Here is a 7,377-nt window from a genome sequence, read left to right as displayed (position 1 = left end):
TTGTTTCCAGTTTCTGGCTATTACAAATGACACATATTTGAGCAAATGTCCTTATAGTATGATTGAGCATCCTTTGGCTTTATGCCCAAGAGTGGTATTGCTGGGTCTTGAGGTATGTTGATTCCCAATTTTCTGGAAAACTGCCATGATGATTTTCAAAGTGGTTGTACAAGTTTTCACTCCCAGCAGCAATGGAGGAGTGTTTTCCTTACTCCACATCCTCTCCAGCATAAGCTATCATAGGTGTTTTTGATCTTAGCTATTCTGATTGGTATAAAATGGAATCTCAGAGTCATTCTTATTTGCATGTCCCTGATGGTTAAGGATGTTGAACATTTCCTTAAGTGTCTTTCAGTCATTTGATAGTCTTCTGTTGAGAATTCTCTGCTTAGCTATGCACCCCATTTATATTTTTATTTTTTGAGACAGAATTTCTCTGTAGCTTTGGAGCCTGTCCTGGAACTATCTATTGTAGACCAGTCTGGCTTCAAACTCACAGAGATTCGCCTGCCTCTGCCTTCCGAGTGCTGGGATTAAAGGCATGTGCCACCACCGCCTGGCTTTTTTTTTGTACCCCATTTTTAAATTGGATTATTTGGTATTTTTATGTCTAATTTTTTGAGTTCTTTTTATATTTTGGAGATCAGTCCTCTGTCTGATGTGGGGTTGGTGAAGATCTTTTCCTATTCTGTGGGATGCCTTTTTGTCTTATTGACTGTGTCCTTTGCTTTACAGAAGCTTCTCCATTTCAGGAGGTCCCATTTATTTATTGTTGCTCTCAGAGTCTGTGCTACTGGGGTTATATTTAGGAAGTGGTCTTCTGTGCCCATGCGATTAAGTTTACTTCCCACTTTCTCTTCTATCAGGTTCAGTGTGGTAGGATTTATATTAAGTTCTTTGATCCATTTGAACTTGAGTTGAACTTTGTGCCTTATGCCATCATGGTATTCTCTCTAGCACTGTTTCTGATCAAGGAACTCACATCACAAAGAATCCAGCATAGCAATAAGCCATGGTCATGGAATGATGTTCCTCTCGTGTCCTCTCTATTGCCTTCAGCTGGTTCTCACTAATCTTGTAGGAAGAGCACACATCAGACAGGAGCCAGGACACCCTATATAACATTTTAAACCTGGGTTAACAGAGGTTCTCTCTAGTTACCGGCATTTCTAATTGCTATAATAAGGCAACTTCCACATCTTTTCACAAGAATCAATTTAAAAATCTACAAAAGCAAGGAAGGCTGTTAGTATAATAATGAGAATTTGTCTTGACAGCTGCACTTAATTCCAAGTCCCTTCTGCTGCCGAGGATAGGGCTGTTTGGGTCAAGGATGGCTCAGGGATAGTTTGGGGATGTTTCTCTTGATAATTTTTTTTTTTAATTCCCAACTTTCATAGAGGATATGCCATCCTGTCTCCCATAGAGCTTATTCTTGCTGAAGTGGAGTTGGGGAGTGGGCAGGTAGGCTTTTGGTACCTTGATATTCCTCAGGCAACTGTAGCCACATTTCCCAGCTTTTAGGTAGGACTCTACATTAAAACAGGGTTAGGACACAGGTCATAATGTCCAACATCCTGTGCTCTCATAGGATACAGTCCATCTCAGCATGTAACTAGGGGCTGATTAACTATCAATGGTTGTACAGAGAGAGTTGGATCATAATTGCATGTTTTATTTGCTTCTCTCTTTGGAGGTAGCCAAAAAAAAAAAATCCTTAACAATTGTTTCGGGCTTTCTGAAAATTGTCTTTTAAGGATGATACTGCATGTACTATCTGGAGATGTTGTTGGAACAGATGTTATGAGGCTCTTACATGCTCCTATGCCAAGAATGCCCATGTATCCCCCTGGCATCATCGCAGAAAATCCTCACACTCATTCATAGCACTACAGGGCGTTGCCTTCCACTTGACCCTTCTGTTCTCCTGATGGTTCAATGCACAAGGGTTATTAAGAAGCTGAAAGATGATTGTTATGCTCTACTGTGGATGCCAGCAATGTGCTGGCAGATTTTTGCAAACAGATTCAGGAAATTATCTTAGGTTAACGATATAATAGGATGAGGGAGATTTTAGTCTTTGAATACACGAGGCTGTTTTACAGAGAGAGAGAGAGAGACCTGGGATGCTAAAAGGGAGAGTGTATTGCAGAACTTGAGCACAGCCTATGTGGAAAGCTTCCGTTCACGGGCAACTGGACCTTGACTTTTCAGTTTTTCCTGAGATAGGGTCTCTCTAAAAGACCCAGCTGTCCTGAAACTCTCTCTGTAGACCAGGCTGGCCTCTAACTCAGAGATCCATCTGCCTCTGCCTCCCAAATGCTGGGATTACAGATGTGCGCCGCCGTGCCTGGACCTTGACTAACATTAACTGCTTAGTGCTTCAGTCTCCTCATGACAAATGGAGATGGTAGTAGTGTTCACTTCCATAGGATTAGTGATGGAATTCAGAAAGAAGGGCAAGGTACTTTGCAAAAGTGCCTGGCACCTACATTTATAGGCTTAGGGTTTAATATGTACATATATTTTGTTTTTCAAGACAGGGTTTTTCTGTGTAGCCTTGGCTGCTCTGGACTTCCTCTGTAGACTAGGCTAGCCTCAAACTCAGAGATCCACCTGCCTCTTGCCTCCCAAGTGCTGGGGTTAAAGGCGTGGGCTACCATCACCTGGCTCCAAAATACTTTTAAAGTTTCATTTATTTTGTTCTTGTGTTGAGCTCAGAGGACAGCTTGGAGAATCAGTTCTCTCCTTCCTTCACATGGGACCTGGGAACTGAACTTAGGCCATTAAGTTTGGTGACAAGTACCTTTATTTGCTGAGCCAGCTCATCACTCATCTTAGGCTTTTTTAATCCTTTCGTTGGATTCAAACACTTGTTCTTAATGATGAGAACAGATCCCTTGCAAGCTGCTCGCAAAGGAGCGGTGGTTTCCCTCAGCGTTTGCCCTTTAGCCAACCACTGTGAAGAAACTCGGTTCGCGAGCGAAGGAAACGGGCTCAACTCATAGTCACTGTGCTCCAACTCCATCCTGTCATCAGGGAACTTGCTAGAAATACCTAGGCTCACTGAATAGACACCGATGATCAGAAAGGCTCAGAAATAAGCCCTCCAGTGGTCCAGTGCCGCCAAGGACAGATGGTTGAGAAGCTGTGGTCTGAGGTCACTGCAGAGCATGCGTGGAAGCTTCATGCTCCAGTCCCGCATCTTCAGTTGCCGTCTGGAGCCTCTGTCCCTCCTTCCCTCCACGCTGCCTTCTCCTGCGCTATCTTGTTTAGCCTCATCATCCTTCTCCTTTCTCACCAGGAACCTGCTAGTTCCATTTCAAGGTGCTTATATCTGTCGGCGCTTCGTTTCCTCAGTTTGCCTGCTCTCTCCCCACAGCGACAACAGAGGGGGACGGGCAGTGGAGGATCAGGTGTTCCACTCACCTCTCTGAAGCCACACTCTGCTGTAGACATATCCCTGCCCAAGGTGTCCAGGTGTGCGCCAACCTATCCATGGAAGACGCCTGGAGCCTCCCCCCCCCCTTCACCCACTCCTCTGTAGCTGCCCTCTGCTTTGATGTTCTTCCTTGTCTCCATTTCTTGGGGTTCTGTTTACACCTCAGCCGCAACCTCACAAGCCCTGGGAAGCTTGCTAGGATTTCTCACTATTTTCCAGACTTGCTCATGTGTTCGTGTGTGTGTGTGTGTGGTGTGTGTGAAAGTCACAGGACAGCCTCAGCTGTCGTTCCTCAGGTGTCTTACACTTTCGTTTTCTGAATCTCTCATTGGCCTGGGGTTTACCAGTCGGCTAGGCTTTCCTGCCTGCGTGCTCCAGGAATCTGCGTGGTCTCTGTTTCCCTTCTGCTGGGATTACAAGTATGTGTCTTTGTTTCTGGCTTATTATTATTATTAATTATTATTATTATTTCAATGTGAATTCCAGGGGATGGAACTCTTATGCTCGGCAAGTACTTTACCAACTGAGCCTTCACCTTGCGCCCTCCCAGTGCCTTATTTGAAAAGCATTTACTGCTCTTTCCTACTCGCCTGGGCATCTCAAGGGCCCCAAATGGGCTGTCTTGCTTATTTATCTTTGCATGTCCGACACAGTGCTTAGCATGTGTTAAGTAGGTGCTTAACAAACATTTGCCGAAGGAATTAAGAGTATACAAAAGGGTTTTCCTTGCGAGGAGCCAAACCTCAGCTGCTGGGGCATAGCATACCGCCTGTGAGAGAGTATTTATGTTATGGACCATAGCAACTGTGGACGAGGAACAGGCCTCTGAGGGAAACCACAGGAGGGTTTGGACAGGTGAAATGCAATTATCCAGGCTGGCCCCGAGTCAAGGATTTGCAGAGCCACCTCAGGCCAGGGCTAACCATGAATGGGGACGATCTTCAGCTCGCATCTCTTCTGAAGATTGGCTTCTCTGGAGGTGCAGAGCCCCCGAACAGCTTGCTAGGGCCTGGGGTCACTCACAGGAAAGAGGCAGCAAGGCCCGGTGACCTGGCCGAGCTGGCTAGTTGACCCTCCATCCCCTTTGGTTTAAACAGACGGCCGGCCGGGTGCTGGAGAAGCAGCCTGTGATCTTTCAGTCTCTTTGTGCGGCTGCACCGCTGCTCTCCTTCCGGCTGAAGTTAGCAACACGCGTTCGCCTTTCAGAACAAGGACCCCAGCGTGTAAGGATCACTTGACATCATGTTACTGGCAGCCGGTTCTCTCTCTCTCTCTCTCTCTCTCTCTCTCTCTCTCTCTCTCTCTCTCTCTCTCTCTCTCTGTGTGTTTGTGTGTATGTGTGTGTTTATGCTTATGTCTAAAGCCAGTAAATCTCTCTACCAAAATTACAAAGCAATTCATGCATACATGCAGAGAATCCAAAAGCCTTTTTTGCAGCTGATCATAAATCCCTTTTTGGAAGAAAATGTAGGTTATATTAAAAAAAAAAAAAACGGCTGAGCTGAGACTTATACTAAAGAAGTGTGACTCGGGGGTGAGCTCCGAGACCCCTGACTTTACTGCGGGTTGTACTCCTGGAAGATCTACCTGGGAGGGTTTAGGGGCAGCAGAGGCCTGCAAACATAGCAGGGACTCCCGAGGCCCCTGGTTTTTAATCTAACTAAAGCCACGGAGTCTCTGAGCTTCCACAAGCAAATGACCTTGGAGGTGACCACAGGAGACAAGGCTCCAGGAAGACAGTGGAGAATCAGGCTGTCCTTTCTTCAAAGCAATCTTACATCTCGTCAGCACTGGGCCTCACAAGCTTTCTCCAGGCAGGGCTATGCCCAGAGCACAGCCATCCCCCTAAACAGCAATATTCCTGTATGTTCTACTTTTCATTTTCCTGATTCTCCCTGCGAAGGTCTCCAAGCAATTTACAAACTGCAGGTTGTGTTTGCGATTCGGACCCTTAAAGTTTATCTTTCTCGCGGCTCTTCACTTGCCTTTTGTCTTTTACGATGGGGATGGAAAAGAGGAAGGAGGGTTGGGAGGCCAGAGCTCATGAATGTATATGAAACTATTACATCTGTAGGGGCGAGGCGCAGGCGCCGGCAGTCTTTAAAATGCTTGTCACCCCATTACTAGAAATGCTTTGCCGCTCTCCCTCCAAATGCACAAATTTATTATTTACTCCTTTACCGCAACTCTTTATAAGTCTGCATGGATCCTCTGGGACACACAGCTCGGGCTCCGAGCCCCTGTAACGAAGCTCAGTCCCCTTCACTTTGATGTACCTTACTCCTACTGCTGCCTGGAGGATTGACAGTGTGCCCACCTCCTTTTCGGAAGGTCAGCTTGTCTGAGGACAAAGGATTTTAAATTGTGCTCTGCGGAATCCTGGAATCCAGAGTAGGCTGCCAAGAGTTCGAGGAAATAATAATAAAACTGGCCACAGATACACACACTGCCATCTTTCAAGACACTGTGGTTTTTGGTTTGGTTGTTTAACTTTCTCTGGGGTTAACAATCCATGTCTCCTGCAAGGAGATCACACTTCCTGAAGCTTCTCTTCAAAGTGGACCAAAGACAGGTATGGAATGAGCGGGTTTGGAGGAGCTGGAGGAGAGCAGGCACTGGGCCACGCCCAGGAGGGACTTGGCTGGAGATAGTGACTGAACGAATGATTCAGCTTACCTGGAGGTATAATTTTCCGCCAAATCTTACACTGATCAAGGAAGGAGTTTTGTTTTTCCTTTCTGGTGCTGGGAATCAAACTCAGGATGTCCAACATGCTTCATCCTAACCCCAGCCCCAAGGGAAGAATTTTATAAACAGTGTGTGTGTGTGTGTGTGTGTGTGTGTTTAGGCCAGAAGAGCTAGTGAATGTTTTCTCTAGCAATTCTTCACCATATTTTTGAGACTCTCTGTCTCTCTGTCTCTGTCTCTGTCTCTCTCTCTCTTTCCTTCTCTCTCTCTCTCTTCCCCACTCTCCCTGAAGTTGAAGCTCACTGATTTGGCTAAGCCAAAGTTGGTCAGTGAGTCCCACCCATCCCTTCGTCCCCAGAACTAGGACTGCAGACATGCACTATGGTGCTCTCAGCTTTCTCCATGGGACTGGGGATCTGAACTGGTCCTCATGTTTGCATGACAAACACTTTACCGACTGAGCCATCTTCCTGGTCCCTTATCAGCAGCTGTAGATGATGCATATGATTAACATCAGAACCCTTGGGCCCAAACAGGGACAAGGGACACCTTTATGATCCCTTAGCTGACCCTGCCATGCTGTGAGACTTCTTGGATATGTAACTCTGGATTCCCTTACCCTTGGTTTTAAGTTTTACTCTTTCCCTTTTAGTGATGGCTCCCAACCTCCTAACCTGGTTCAAGGGTAGGAGCTCTGAGGTCCTGTCACCTGTGATCTTTCCTCCAGGTGAATGCCTACAGTGAGCTTCAAGTTAGTGATTGAGCCAGCAAGCAACTGAAGGAGAGAGAGAGAGAGAGAGAGAGAGAGAGAGAGAGAGAGAGGAAGAGAGAGAGAGAAGCTGTCTAAAAAATAAGGTGGAGAATGAGTAGAGAAGATAGCCATTGTTGGCCTACACACACACTCACACACACACACTCACACACACACACTCACACACTCACACACATACACACAATCACACGCACACACTCACACACACGCACAACACACTCACACCCACACTCACTCACATACACGTACATACACCCTGCTAATAAAATTTCTTCCTCTATGTTACATATGCCAGAGTTATTCTCAGTTTTTCTCTTCAGTAACTCGGAACACTTGACAACCCCTGTCGCCAAATTCCCCAGACAAACCAAGGTTCTCAAAACTAGAGTTTGGAAGAAAGGGAAGCTTCCGATCTTGACGCAGCTGGTCACGAGTGAGTTCGCAATAGTCAACGGTTAGCATATTTTACCCAGAA

Source organism: Alexandromys fortis, unplaced genomic scaffold (genome assembly GCF_014885135.2).
Source record: "Alexandromys fortis isolate MF-2015 unplaced genomic scaffold, M_Fortis_MF-2015_v1.1 scaffold_18, whole genome shotgun sequence".
Taxonomy (NCBI): Eukaryota; Metazoa; Chordata; class Mammalia; order Rodentia; family Cricetidae; genus Alexandromys; species Alexandromys fortis.
The sequence above is the reverse complement of the archived record's forward strand: the minus strand, read 5'-3'. Positions refer to the sequence as shown.